Source organism: Girardinichthys multiradiatus, chromosome 13 (assembly GCF_021462225.1).
Source record: "Girardinichthys multiradiatus isolate DD_20200921_A chromosome 13, DD_fGirMul_XY1, whole genome shotgun sequence".
Classification (NCBI taxonomy): domain Eukaryota; kingdom Metazoa; phylum Chordata; class Actinopteri; order Cyprinodontiformes; family Goodeidae; genus Girardinichthys; species Girardinichthys multiradiatus.
This window is the reverse complement of record NC_061806.1, coordinates 36,628,714-36,644,296: the sequence shown is the minus strand read 5'-3', so window position 1 is coordinate 36,644,296 and position 15,583 is coordinate 36,628,714. Positions and strand designations below refer to the sequence as shown.

The 15,583-nt window shown below is 42.2% G+C and overlaps 1 long non-coding RNA gene across 1 annotated transcript; it reads right to left on the bottom strand.

Annotated features, from left to right (window-relative positions):
* Window positions 1–4,463: 4,463 nt before the first annotated feature.
* LOC124879094 lies at window positions 4,464–7,902 on the bottom strand. The gene is made up of 3 exons (XR_007040952.1): window positions 7,855–7,902; window positions 5,171–5,256; window positions 4,464–4,561 (listed from the first exon to the last, which is right to left on the bottom strand). It is a non-coding gene; the product is annotated as an uncharacterized LOC124879094 (long non-coding RNA).
* Between the last annotated feature and the right edge of the window lie 7,681 nt (window positions 7,903–15,583).

The following is a 15,583-nucleotide window of genomic DNA, read 5'->3' as shown; positions in this document are numbered from 1 at the left end:
TTGCCGTTTTCTTACAGTTAAAGGAATTAGGGATGAAAAATGTTTATACCTTTATGTACATTTAATTGAAAGTTGGAAAAATTTAAATAACGCAAACATGAATCCAACATTGAAATTTAGAAAAGGGCTTTTCAATCAGCGAATTAAGCTTCCAATAATAAATCTTCAAATCATCTTAATATAATGACAAATCTTGAAAATATAAAGATAGTCTATATTTAAAAACAATGGATGTCCTTTATATTAGATTTTTTTTTAAATCACTTCCTAGCCACTGATAAGCTTCAGTCTATTTTTTGGTTGATGGTTTAGCTTAACCTCTCAAACTGACTGTTTAATTCTTAATACATAAAATTAAAATACTAAAATAAGGTCATTTATCCATCATATTTCATGAAGGACTACATATAGTATATTTGGACAGTTATTTTCTAGTAGGTTTTATGGTTAACATGGCATGCATGTGGTATAAAAGTAAGGCTACTACGCTACTTTCATTCATCTAAACCTACAAAAATGTTGTAGGTGCAAGGAGTTTTGATCCCTTTTAAACAGGACAAAGTTCCCATTTGTTCTGAGCTGTTCATGTGTATTTTGTAAGAAAATAAATGTTTTACCTTGGAAGGATTTGTGCAAACACTTTACTCAGAAGAAGCAGGAAATAAGGGTGGTATGGTGTTGTTAAGTGCAGCTAAATATTCGATTTTGGTCTCATTGACTGAGAAATTTAAACTATAGGAAAATGTTTTGTTTTTGAAAATATATTGTAATTAAAATCTACCAAAGCAAAGCGACATAATTCAAATAAACACCTGAATGAAGTGTTCTGTGCCCCTTCTGGCTATTAGAACATCTGACAAAATGATGGATAAAATGATGCATAAAGAATTAATTTATTTTTATTTTAAATGGCCCAAATCAGTACTTTTTATAGTAAAACTGTCCACAGATCTAAACTTTTTATTTAAATTAACATCCCCTCCAAACGTAATTTGAAGTTAATGAAGACCCTCAACATGTCCGAGGTCAGAAATTAAGTGCAACATAAAGAGAGCTGACCCCAGGGCAGCTGGACAAAGGTCACATCTCCCTGTTCATGACCTCTCCATAGCCTGTTGTGCCCTGTGAATGGAGGAGGGCTCCCTCTGTGACCCTCACTGATAGTCTGTTAAATCCACAAGTTGTTTGACCTTTGATCTCTTTGATTGTCGCTGTGGTTCCTGCCAGGCCACTGGGATTTCCCATAAAGACACCTGTGAAATCCTGCTGTTTGCTTTATGTGCTGACACACCCTCCTGATTTAATACGACTAATTTCTACTAAAATAGGGAATAGACTGTGGAAGAAAAGATGAAAAAAACTCAAGCTACATTCAAGATTCAGTCTTGAATAACCTTAAGGCATCAGAAATATTTCAAAGCAGCGGGTGTTTATGTAAAAATCATTCGTTTTGAACTCCTGACACATCATCATCACGTGTGAAGTTGGACACAACAAAATATTGTTTATATGTTCTTAGCTATAAGACAAAAAACTATGAGCTTGTTATCAATTTACAAGTAGTATAAAAATGTACGGGTTCAAAACCACTAAAATTTGCCTTCATAACATTCCTTCAATTTAAAGTCCTTTTGAAAGTCCCCCAAGTCTTTATTCAGCTTTATTTAGCCATATAGTGTTGGAGATGCTGGTGTGCTGTTAGTTGGCCTGCTGAATAACCAAAGTATGCTTGAGCTGGCCACTCCTGGGAAGGTTCCCCACTGTTCCATGTTTTCTTTGCTAAAAACTCCTCTCACTGTGGTTCACAGGAGTCCTAATGCCTTAGAAAGTCTCTCTTACCGTTTCTAGACTGATAGATGTCTTTGACTTTATTTCTCATCTGTTCTTTGATTCCTTTAGGTTGAGGTAATGATGTGTTGCTTTTTAAGATGCTTCAGCCTACTTCATGTTGTCAGACAGGTTCTGTTTAAGTGATTTCTTGATTCTACATGTCGAGCAGTAATCAGTTCTTGGAGTGGCCGGTGAAACTATTGTAACACAATGTGGTTGAACACAGTCAATTTATGATATAACAAGAGCCATGATATGAAGTAGGCAAATGTGCTAAAAATCCAAAAACAGAATAAATCTGTAAGGTGGCAAATACATTTTCATATTTCTGTGCATATAAATAAAAAAAATATATTTCTGCAGGAGAGAAAAAGGAAAAACTTTGATTTTTCATTTGTTGTTTTCAAATCATGTAAGCAGCTAAAGACCTAGGGAAAGAAAATATGATTCCTTTCTTGGCATTTCCTAGCTACTCCACAGGGACGAAGAGGTCACGGCCAGATAAAGAGGCTGTTGACCTGCTGGTTTGCGGAGTTTAACCTCTCAGCATTTTTTTTTTTTTTTTGATGGGGGCTTAGAGGTCAGGTCTCAGCTGGGAGAGACATCCACGGACGGCCAAACAGGAGGATGAAGTGTGTCGCAGTCCCCAATGGACCGTGGAGATCTTCTAGAAGGCGCGTGCTAACCAGGCGTACACACGCATGAGTTCGTTTTTAGACAAATTCTCAGGACGATGCCGAAACAATACAGACTAGATTTTTGTGTTGCAGATCATGCATGGGAACCTGCTCCCTCAAAATTAGCACAGTCTGAAATTTTGACCAAAGTCATTCACCCTGTGCCTTCCCACAGAAAAAGTCTGGTGGCTGCTATTGAACATTTTCCGAATTATTTCCTCTCTCACACACAACTGCTGACGCAGGGGCGGAGAGCTCGATGAGAAAACAATGTATCATAGATTACGATAAATAACAGATCCATCCAGACTAAGACACGGGCACAAAACATGGTGAGAAATCAGCCATGAGTGTGTCATGGCATGGTGGAGGGTCTGACTGCTTAATTAGACGTATAAAAGGGCCGGGTCAGACGGATCAGACAAGCAGAGAAAGGCAGGCGAGATGAGGCCCTTCAGATCGTCTGCGTCACACTGAGGATGTGTGTGTGTGTGTGTGTGTGTGTGTCTGGGCATCGTGGTGAGCAACTGTGAGCTGAGTGGCTTGCATGTCTGAGTTCTGGCTGTGCAGGTCTGTGTGCAGGAATGTCTGTCTGGCACATCTGCGGGAGTTTGGGTTTATGTTATGGGGGGAATTATTGACTGAACCTGTTTCAGATTTGTTGTCAGCTTATCATGAGGTTAACAATGTTTCCTTTCATATCTGGGACATGTTAAAGGCTTTCACTGGATGAAGCAGATTGTATTGAATGCAGAAATGCACATTAAGACAACAAATATAAGAATATTAAAATAACCAATAATAAAACATATGAATTCGTCACACAAAGAAAAGAACAAATTGATGCAGAGGTGGTAGCAAGATTACTTATACTATTTTTGCTTTTATCCAAGGGGTTGTTTTGATAAAGAAGAATAATTGGTTAACAACTGCAAGGAAAAATGCACACTTGTGTATTACTGGAATATTATTATGTTTTTATTATATGTATTGCATCGTTGTGAGCCATATGTCCCACACCCATCAAACGTCGGCACTAAAAGGAATTTGTCTTACGCGTCCGATGAAATATATCAAATTTATTGAGTCTATTAAAACACCCTCAATAAATCTAACTCAGGGTTCAAGACTGACTCACCAGCAACACTGGGTACAAAAATGCAAGAACGGATGAAAATATCACCAGATGTTGCAGAGTATCAAGTACAAAATAATAAAACCAAATCCATTTAACATAAAATAATCATACTGTGCTAATATTAAATAGAAAAATGTGGGAAGGCTTAAATTGACTTTATGGTTTCCTTTATGGCCTCGTGTCTCCTTCTCTAATGTTCTCCTTGCTCCACCTGTCGGTTCCGGGGGAAAGCTATATTTTAGCAGGCTTGTTGTTGTCCAGTACTCTTTCCACTGTTCTCCATATGTTAAAAGTTGTTTTATAACCTAACTCTGACTTAAACGTCTTATTAGCTTTCTCCCTGACCTGTCTGCTGTGATCCTTGGTCTTCATTAAGCTGTTTCTCCTTTAATGTTCTCTATCAAACCTCTGAGGCCATCACAGAACAACCGGATATATACTGAGATTCAATTACACTCCAGTGAACTCAGTTGACTAAGGCACTGGATATTATTTAGGGCAAAGAGGGAATGAACACAAATTCACCCCATAGAAGTTTAACATAAAAACACTTCAGTTTACAATTACGGCCTTCTTTGTGCTGTCTGTTACAGAATCCCAAATAAAATACAGTGAGGGTTCTGGTTGTAACATAACCAGAGGTGTGAATATGTTTGCAAGTCACTATGAACTTTAAAACCCTAGAATTGACAAGAGGGTGTACTTTCTTTTCACCGTGTCTGAAAAAGTCAGTAATGATCAAAACAAGTCAGAATCACTTATAATAACCACTTATTCTTATAATAACCACTTATTCTTATAATAACCACTTATTCTTACCCACTTAGAGCAACTTGTGAGTAGACGTGTCCCAGTCTGGAGTCTGTGGGTGAGAACCGACCTGTAAGCCTCCGCCCCAGCTGCAGCTATTTGTTATCTGAGAGACAGAGGAGAGGTCAGAGGTCGAATAAGTTCACAGGAACTCCAAGCTTTCACATGTTAATGTTTCGCAGCAGCACGTTAAGAAAACACACACACTCAGTGGTGGTTCTAACATTGTCAGGACACAGTTTATTTAAATGAGTTTGACAGACATGTCTGCTTAACTGGTAGAAACAAATGACTTTCTGTCCTTGTTGCTCAAAATCAGTACAAAATACAAACATGAATGAGATAACATGTCGATTATAAGGCAGCTGGATGAGAGGAATATGATTCTGCAATGTCAGTTTTTACAGATTGTGGTGGAAACTGTATTAATTTGCACTTTTAAGTCATTTAAAATCCAATCTTTGAAGAACGTCACATTTCCTCTACCTTTTGGTTTAAATCTGTTCTCTAGCTGAAAAATGAAACCCTGGTGTTACAACGCAGCATCACTCACATGGGAAAGTTTGACTCAATATCAACATTTAGTTGTGGTTTCATATGAAGTCAGCGGCTGTTAGAATAACAGCTACATAAAACATGAACACAAGTCACAACAAGTCTTCCCCCCCCCCCCCCCCCCCCCCCACACACACACAAGTCACATGAGCAGAAATACCTGAATTTTGAAAAGACCTGATTCATGCGAAGTCGCTTTCACCTCCAGGCCAGAGTGCCCCCTGCTGGACCTGTGCAGTTCTGCAACTACAGAGGAAAATCACAGTGATATGCAAGCATGCATAAAATCTGCAGCTTTTGTGCCAAAACTCACTTTCTTTTTTAATTATTAGATCATTACTCTCTGCTGAAAAAGACTAAAATTTAAATTGAATACAAAAAAATATTTTTGATGTTTTGTTAACGACAAGATTAATTTTGAGAGCAAATAAAGCTTTGGGGTAGATGACCTTTCCCAAAGCTACTGACTGCAGGAAACTCTTCTTTTATTGGTGACAAAACACTGATTCATCTGTGTAGAGCTGCAGTATCTTTCATAAAGAAAACTATGGGCCTCCTAATCGACTGCAAGACGTTACATGATACCCACTCATAAGGTTTAAATGATTGTGGCTCCGCTGCCATTTGGCTGATTTTAAAGGCACTCTTTGCTGGTGTAAGGTATAGTTTTACCTACCAGTTTATTCTGACAAGATATGTTGCAGAAAAAGAGAAAATAGAAACATCAAAAAGCAATAATTCACTGTCAGGTAAACAGTAAAAGAATCATTAAAGTTTAATATAAAATATCACTGTAAATATTATGGTAAATATGAGTTAGAAATTATATCATTTCTCATAGGTTTTAAACATGTTTTTGTGATGATACAAGCAAACGTAAACAGAGATGCACCAGTCGGTTGATAACAATTTCCAATTCTGATTTCTAATGACTACAAATCACATAAAATAATTTGTTGTCCAACAACAAAAACACTTTAGCCATAAATAAATATTGTGCCACAGGCTCCTTAATAGAGGTAGCAATTTGAATCATCCCCCTTCATTTATTAAAGCACAGGTATCTAACCTGGGCTAGAGCCAGCTACCAACACAGCATACAGAGGCTTTAAAGTTACTCATTAAAAACTACGTTTCTTTTTCCTGTTCTACTTTTCCTATGGTTGAAAGTGCTTTCAGAGGAATGGCAGGGGTTTTTCTGCTGTTTAAAGCATTACATATTGCAGCCCTGCCCCTCCCCTTTGTCTTGCTTGGCACTGCCAGACACCAAATCTTTGGGGGGTCAGTAAAGAATCCGTTAATGTATCAAATAAGATTATTTTTGGTATGTAGGTACTCAAAATCATTGACAACCATTAGAAGGTTTTTTAAAAATCCCAAGGAAGATCAAAATGATCATTTCCTGACCTAAATTTTGAAGTTTGATAATAGCAACCTACCAAGTAAGAGATGATTTGGGCTATTTTCTGCTAATAAATGTTGCTGAGATGCAACATTGCATTGGAATCTTGGTATTTTTACCTGCATACCTTTATCTATTTTTTTTTCTAAAGGAGAAGAAAATGTTTGTTGATGCAATGACAGACTATAAAAGAGAAAGTTTTCAGTAGATGACCTGCAGATCACTGCTCAAAGCCAGATTGGCTAATTCCGACCACTGGCAACAGTTTCTAAAATTATTTAACCAGAATTTGTGAATTTAAAATAGAATAAGTCTATTTAGTGACATAATCACCAAATAATGAAAATAGATCCTATTTATGGTTACAACATCCTCACTATAGTCAGAGCACATTTTCTTAACACATTGGAGTTTACAGGTTTCTTTAAAAGCAGTTAAGCACTGAGGCGGTAAAAGAAAATAATTAATTATAACATATTTAACCCCTACAGGAGCTTTATATATGTAAAAGTCTACATTTTCCACAGTACACAGCCTGCTTTTCATTGAGAGTAAACCTCAGCTTATAGTTGTGTTGAAACTAGAGGAAGAGGGAGACTGCTAATACCTAATACAAACACCAAAAACAGCTTTTTTACCCCCAAAATGGAATTCACAAGTGGGCAAAGCAACAAAGGTTGTTTGTGTTCGAGCGGGCGGCAACGTTGGGGTGAGGGGTTGTGGGTAATGCTGGTTGCTGAGGTTCCCAGCCAGCTTGGCACGCCTTTTCAGCCTCTTCTCAGGCCTTTTGTCTTTTCATTATGCAGGCGGGCAGGATCTAGTTAGTTGGTTTTTACAGCTAATTTTGTTAAAGCCAGAGAATATTTTCTGTTTCTAACAAAGAATCTCAAAGTCCTCACACTTTAATTCTCAGTCTATAAACAGGAAAAATAACCTCTAAAAATAGAACAAAAAGGTTCTCCTTTTGATTTACTCCCATTAAAGTAAAAGAGTGATGTTGTTTAATCAGAATCAGAATCAGAATCAGAAAAGCTTTATTGCCAAGTACGTTTTTGGACATACAAGGAATTTGTTTTGGCGTAGTCGGTGCAATACAGTACAAATTAAACAGTATAAACATATCTACAATATAATATAAATATATGTGCACAGTTTTAAGTTGCAGTATGTAGAGTCTGTTTTTGGGAATTAATTAATCATGATTTTTAAGTCTCCAATTAAATACATTTAATCATTTTCTTATGTTAAATATACTAGAAATATGCTTGTTTATTTTTTTAAAGTTAATATAAATATTTTAAAGAAATGATTATGGTATTTATTACTTAAATGATTTGTTGAATCAGAATTACTCTGTCCTACAATAAAATGGCATTTTAAAGACAAAAATAAACCCAAATAGTAACTCCTTAGATCTAATGAGCGGGTAAATTACACCTCACTTTCTTTTAGTCCCAGCATCTCTCTCCTCCTGCAGCTCACCCCAACAGTCATCTTCTGGCATTGTGGACTTCACACTTGGGGTGGACCCTCAATTAGTGAGCCACGCGTCTGTAGGAAGAAAGAGGAACTCAATAAGAAGCCCCTAAAGACTGGCCTCTGCTAACTCCGGCCTCTGCTAACTCCCCTATGATCTTCTGACCTCAGGGTCACAGGTCTTTGTACACCCCCCTCAATCCCAGAATCTAGAGGTAAGTTATCAACTATGACAAAAATGACTGACACTAAACCTTTCCATTAGGGCTGAATTGTATGAGCCTATTCAAAGTTTCACAAAAGGAGTCCTCCTCCAAAGAGTGCAGCTCTCTTTCTTAAGCAAGTCTGGTAACATGGCCTTCTCTTTTTTTTTTTTTTTATCTGTAATGCACACCAGAAAAGGCTCCTGGAGCAGTGTTTAAATCCTAAAGGTGTTCAGTTAGCAGAAACAAAAAGTGATAACAATTAGAAAGAATTGTAATAGGCCGGGTCTACTTGCCCTTTGTTGCTCTTAGGTGCTGTGGATTGCAGACCTTCTATTGCTCTTGTCACACTTATAAATGTACACCTACAGGTGACAAACCTGCACTCACACACACACTCAACCCAAACACTTATTTCTACACATATGTTCACCCACAAACACACACATACACCAACACAAAATTACTCAAAATGGTTGAAGGTCATTCAAACACAGAACAATAACACTGATGTGGCCTGTGTAGTCTGATGCTGGATTGAATCTGAAATTAATAAATCACACAAATGTCTTGAGATATCCTTCTTGTAGAGCAAAACTACCCTGGCATGGTGGTATAGCTATGGTGTACCTAAAACACTGCGACAGGACACATAAAAAACCTATAATTCCTGCAAAAGTACTATAACTGTTTTCACATTTTGACCACACTACAAACACAAACCTCAGAGTATTTTTATGGGGATTCAGCTCCCCTGAGTGTGTTGGCTGTGTAGAACCAGCTTTAGCGGTAAGTACAGCTGCTAGTCTTTTGGAGTGGGCTATGTCTCTACCAGCTTTAGACATCTAGAGACTGAAATCTTTGCTAAAATGCAGATTAATTGACAAAGGAGGAAATTCCACGCCACAAGATGGCGTCAGTACTTATTCTGTGAAATATCTTTACGTCCTCCCAATCATGTCCCAATGCTGCCATCTGGTGGCCAGATCCGTCATTACAGCTCATGTGGGGTTTCATTTTGAAAGAAGGTATTTTATATCTGAGAAATTAACTCAAAAAATGCCAAACTATCGTAGTTCATAGACCTAAATAGCAGAAATATTCGTATTCTTTTTCAGAAAACAAAACAACTCCTTTGGTCTTTTTAGATGGGATTCTTTGATGCAAAAGCATGAGGCCTGCTACTTTTTTCTAGCTTTATGCACTTTTTCACGCTTTTAGAAGAATGCTAAGGTGTCTTGTTATTTTTCTCAAATATATGACATCACTTGTGATTTACAAGCACCCCTAAAACTTACCTTAAACAACTTATTTCTGCCTTCGTTTTAAATTTCTCTCTGAGTGACTGTACCCTGGCGCTGACGCATTGGAATAACGTTCGTCGCTGGACACAAATATGGCCGCCCAAAAAGAAGCTAACAGGACCATCATGTGGCTAATTTGCTCAAAACTCAAGCTAGCTTAAACAGAGCAAAAATGATACTCAATTTAAATTCAGTCAACAGCCATAAAGACGTTTAAACTGTTAATCTTTTCCCTTAGAAAATACATACATTACAAAATACTTGGTGAAAGCATCAGCATATGTTAGAGGCTAATAAGGGAATAGCATAGTTTCATAAAATCAAATGGATGGTAGGTATGAGATCCTCAAGGTATAGCTTTGAGTAGAAATACAACGGTTTTACAATATTTCCACAAAAACTATTTATTTGAAAAGTGAAAACATGATCTTATTGTTATTTAAAATTTTAAAAAAGCATCAGCTATTCCTGCTACTGCTAAAATAATATAGCATCAACCCTAACCCTAACCCTGGATCAAAAATATATAAATAACACCAACTAAATTTAGTAGTACTTTTCAATAGCTTGTTGGGCTAAATATTATTTGAGTAGCCCAATCAGTTTTTCTTCCTGCTGATTGGCAATGTGCAACAACAGGGCTTCATATAACCAGAGAAAACTGGTCACTGGTATTTTTACTGATATCTCATCAAAAGGATCTGTAACTGTGAAAAGGATAAGATGGATTTTTGCAGTTTTGAAACCATAATCTTTTTAAACTTTGGTATAAATTGTTATCAGTAACTGGTCCGTGCTTAATAGTAAGTTGGTCCTTATATTTTCAGAATTTGGAGTTTGATCTTATGAAAAGCTACTGTTGATGGCAGAAACTACCCCAACCATTCAAAACCTAAGCATGCTTTTATAGACGAACCTTTAAATTTAGCTCTAAAATTTCTTGTTGGATATTTTTTTAAACAACCTAATAATTGGATTGTTATTTTTTTCCATTGCTTTTTCTCGCCCCTGGACGATTTGTGATTTTAACATGTTGTAAATCCCCATGGTTTTGTACTCGGACACCAGATTTCAGTGGCATTTAACTGTGTCTTTTAAATGAAATAATTTGTTGGAACATTAAAAAACTCAGATTTTTGTCTACTCATACTAAAAGACAGAGATCAGATTTGTTCGTTCGTTCGTTCGTCGTCTTCCGCTTATCCAGGACCGGGTCGCGGGGGCAGCAGACTCAGCAGAGATGCCCAGACGTCCCTCTCTCCAGACACCTCCTCCAGCTCCTCCAGGGGGAGCCCAAGGCGTTCCCAGGCCAGCCGAGATACATAGTCCCTCCAGCGTGTCCTGGGCCGTCCCCTGGGCCTCCTCCCGGTGGGACGTGCCTGGAACACCTCCCGAGGAAGGCGTCCAGGAGGCATCCGGTATAGATGCCCGAGCCACCTCAACTGGCTCCTCTCAATGTGGAGGAGCAGCGGCTCTACTCCGAGCTCCTCCCGGATGGCCGAGCTCCTCACCCTATCTCTAAGGGAGTGCCCGGCCACCCTACGGAGGAAGCTCATTTCAGCCGCTTGTATCCGTGATCTCGTTCTTTCGGTCATGACCCAAAGTTCATGCCCATAGGTGAGGGTAGGAACGTAGACCGACCGGTCAATTGAGAGCTTTGCTTTTCGGCTCAGCTCTCTCTTCACCACAATGGACCGGCACAGCGCCCCCATTACTGTGGCAGCTGCACCGATCCGTCTGTCGATCTCCCGCTCCATTCTTCCCTCACTCGTGAACAAGACCCCGAGATACTTAAACTCCTCCACTTGAGGCAGGAACTCCCCTCCAACCTGAAGAGGACAAGCCACCATTTTCCGGTCGAGTACCATGGCCTCGGACTTGGAGGAGCTGATCCTCATCCCAGCCGCTTCACACTCGGCTGCAAACCGCCACAGCGCATGCTGTAGGTCTTGGCAAGAGGGGGCCAGCAGGACCACGTCATCCGCAAAAGAAGAGACGAAATCCACTGGTCCCCAAACCAGACCCCCTCCGGCCCTTGGCTGCGTCTAGAAATCCTGTCCATAAAAGTTATGAACAGGACCGGCGACAAAGGGCAGCCCTGCCGGAGTCCAACATGCACTGGGAACAGGTCCGACTTAGTGCCGGCAATGCGGACCAAACTCCTGCTCCGCTCGTACAGGGACCGGATGGCCCCTAGTAAAGGACCCCCGATTCCATACTCCTGGAGCACCCCCCACAGGGCATCACGAGGGACACAGTCGAATGCCTTCTCCAGGTCCACAAAACACATGTGAACCGGTTGGGCAAACTCCCATGAACCCTCGAGCACCCTGTAGAGGGTATAGAGCTGGTCAGTGTTCCACGGCTGGGACGAAAACCACACTGTTCCTCCTGAAGCCGAGGTTCGACTATCGGTCGGACTCTCCTCTCCAATACCCTGGCGTAGGCCTTACCAGGGAGGCTGAGGAGTGTGATCCCCCTGTAGTTGGAACACACCCTCCGGTCCCCCTTCTTATAAAGGGGGACCACCACCCCAGTCTGCCAGTCCAGAGGCACTGTCCCCGACCGCCACGCAATGTTGAAGAGGCGTGTCAACCATGACAGCCCTACAACATCCAGACACTTGAGGTACTCAGGGCGGATCTCATCCACCCCCGAAGCCTTGCCACCGCGGAGCTTTTTAACCACCTCGGTGACTTCAGCCTGGGTGATGAAAGAGTCCAACCCCGAGTCCCCAGCCTCTGTTTCCACCACGGAATGCGTGATGGCAGGATTGAGGAGATCCTCGAAGTACTCCTTCCACCGCCCGATAATGTCCTCAGTCAAGGTCAGCAGTCTCCCGCCCCCACTATAAACAATGTTGGCAAAACACTGCTTCCCCCTCCTGAGGCGCCGGACGGTTTGCCAGAATCGCTTCGAGGCCAACCGGTAGTCCTTCTCCATGGCCTCACCAAACTCTTCCCAGGCCCGAGTTTTTGCCTCTGCCACAGCCCGGGCCGCAGCACGCTTGGCCTCACGGTACCCGTCAGCCGCCTCAGGAGTCCCACAAGCCAACCACAGCCGATAGGACTCCTTCTTCAGCTTAACTGCATCCCTTACTGCCGGTGTCCACCACCAGGTTCTGGGATTGCCGCCACGACAGGCACCGCAGACCTTACGGCCGCAGCTATGGGCAGCAGCATCGACAATAGATGCAGAGAACATGGTCCACTCGGACTCTATGTCTCCAACATCCCCCGGGATCTGGTCGAAGCTCTCCCGGAGGTGGGAGTTGAATACATCCCTGGCCGAGGGCTCCGCCAGGCGTTCCCAGCAGACCCTCACTATGCGCTTGGGCCTGCCGAGTCTGTCCGGCTTTCTCCTCCTCCAGCGGATCCAACTCACCACCAGGTGATGATCAGTGGACAGCTCAGCCCCTCTCTTCACCCGAGTATCCAAAACATGCGGCCGAAGGTCTGATGATACGACAACAAAGTCGATCATCGACCTCCTGCCTAGGGTGTCCTGGTGCCAAGTGCACTGATGGACACCCTTATGTTTGAACATGGTGTTCGTTATGGACAATCCGTGACTAGCACAGAAGTCCAATAACAAAACACCACTCGGATTCAGATCGGGGAGGCCATTCCTCCCGATCATGCCTCTCCAGGTGTCACTGCCGTTCCCCACGTGGGCGTTGAAGTCCCCCAGCAGAATAATGGAGTCCCCGGGAGGGGCACTATCCAGCACCCCCGACAGGGACGCCAAGAAGGCAGGGTACTCTGCACTACCACTCGGCCCGTAGGCTGAAATGATAGTCAGAGACCTCTCCCCAACCCGAAGGCGCAGGGATACAACCACTCATCCACTGGGGTAAACCCCAACACGAGACGGCTGAGCTGGGGGGCAACAAGCAAACCCACACCAGCCCGCCGCCTCTCCCCGTGGGCCACTCCAGAGTAGAAGAGAGTCCAACCCCTCTCAAGGAGATGGGTTCCAGAGCCCACGCTGTGCGTGGAGGCGAGCCCGACTATTTCTAGTCGATATCTCTCGACCTCCCGCACAAGCTCAGGCTCCTTCCCCCCCAGCGAGGTGACATTCCACATCCCTAGAGCCAGCCTAAGCATCCGGGGATCGGGCCGTTGAGGTCTCCACCTTCGTCCGCCACCCAATCCTCTTTGCACCGGTCCCTCACGGTTCCCCCTGCAGGTGGTGGGCCCACTGGGGGATGGCCTCGCGTCTCTCGTTCGGGCTTGGCCCGGCCGGGTCCCGCGAGGAGCAACCCGGCCACCAGGCGCTCTCCGACGAGTCCCGACCCCAGGCCTGGCTCCAGGGTGGGACCCCGGCTCCGCCGTACCGGGCGACGTCACGTGCCTCGATATTGTGTTTTTCATGAGGGGTTCTTGAACCATTCTTTGTCTGACCCATCACCTAGAACCTGTTTGCCATGGGAGACCCTACCATGGGAGATCAGATTTGTTACTTACTAACTCAGTTTCTTAGCACCAGTTTCTTGAATACCAGGTCTCAAGGGTTCCTCCAAAAAAAAGAGACAGTTTTGCATCTTTAGTTAGATACACTTGTCTACTGTTGTTAATAGAAACCTGAACACAGCCTTGTTTAGATCCTTTTTGTTGTTTGACAGAAACAGTCTGCAGAAACTGTTACTTTTTTAAGATAAATTCATAGTATATGGTCACAGACTTTTTTATAGTCTCACCAGACATTGTTCAATGGAACCAGAAACTTAATGGACATGAGAGGTTTTTGCCTAACACATGATTTGTTGTTTTATTTGGTTTTATCATCTTGTGCATTAAATGCGTTGATTCTGCTGTATTTTATAGTCAAAACAAAGCAGCATCCATGTTTTTTTGGCTCCAAAAAATGTTCAAAAGACAAAGGTTAACCCAGTCACAATTATTGTCAGCCTACAGGCAGGTTTTACCTGTAACTATAATTAATAATCGTTCTTATTAATCTTTGTCTCAGTTTCATGCACTTCATTAATCCATTTGGTTTTAGAGTGGTTGTTAGAGTCATATGCTTCTCCCTTTGGATTAGCAAGTATTTTTCAAAGGTGCTACCATTTGTCAAAAACACTTTAACTCCCTAAATGCTTCTGGGTAGATGCTCTATCAATTTAGAGGTAATTTGGTACACAGGCAGAGCAGCAATGGGGGTGCAAATACATCCATTTTATAGCAGCTGGCTCATCTAAAACAGGCAACAGATAACCTAAGAGGTGGTATCATGAGTAACGTGTTCATATCGTATATTGCATCTGTTGCATCTGTTACTGAGAAATTCGGAGAATGTCAGCAGCTGTTCTGGCAATTGTAAGGCTGCCTGGCATGTATGATGGGATCTTCAGGGCGATCAGCACTCAGACTGAGATGTTACGTGAGCTGAATCGCAGACTGGATGTGATCCTTACACCGGATTGCAGGCAGGTTGCGGTTCCTGGACTCAGGGGTGAAATGGGATAAATCTTGGAGAAAGTCGTTCGCTCGGATCTGGCAAAAGACCAGGAATTTGGCTGTTTGGATTCGCCTTTGAGAAGCACCAGCGAGACTCTCAAGGCTGACGGAAAACTAAGAGTCAGCCTAACCCAAATAATTATTGTTTTTCTGAATCTGGCTTCCCTGCATGGCCTTGATGGCTGGCTATCTTCAACTTCTCCTGGAAGTTATGTAAACATGACGCTATGCTCCCTCTGCCCCCTCTCTTCCCTGAGGACATCTGTGGACCTGCTCAGAACTTTGTGGCCGGTTGACGAACCTTCCAACGTACCATCAAGGACAATGGCCTCTGTGACAGTGCTTCATGGACTTACTTGCACACACACACATGCTCAAGATAAACATATGCACCCCCACACACCACCTTCACCGTTCCCGGCATGATGTTTTGTAAACTTGTTGCTTCTTTGTGCTGAGGTTTTTTGCAATCTCAAACTGTATCCTGCTAAGAATAAGGTGTGAAATATGATTTTTTTCCCTCTACTTACCTAATGTGGCCTCTTTTCTCATCTAGCAAGGGCAGCGCCTGTGAGTGGGCAGCAAAGCCTCGGTGACCCGTCCCCCCTTGTCTTGTGTCATGATGTATGTTTGGATGGGTTGTACTGGAATTCTAATTTCTCCTCGGGGATCAATAAAGTATCTTTGAATTGAATTGAATTACTTTCACATGAATCCACATGAAATAAA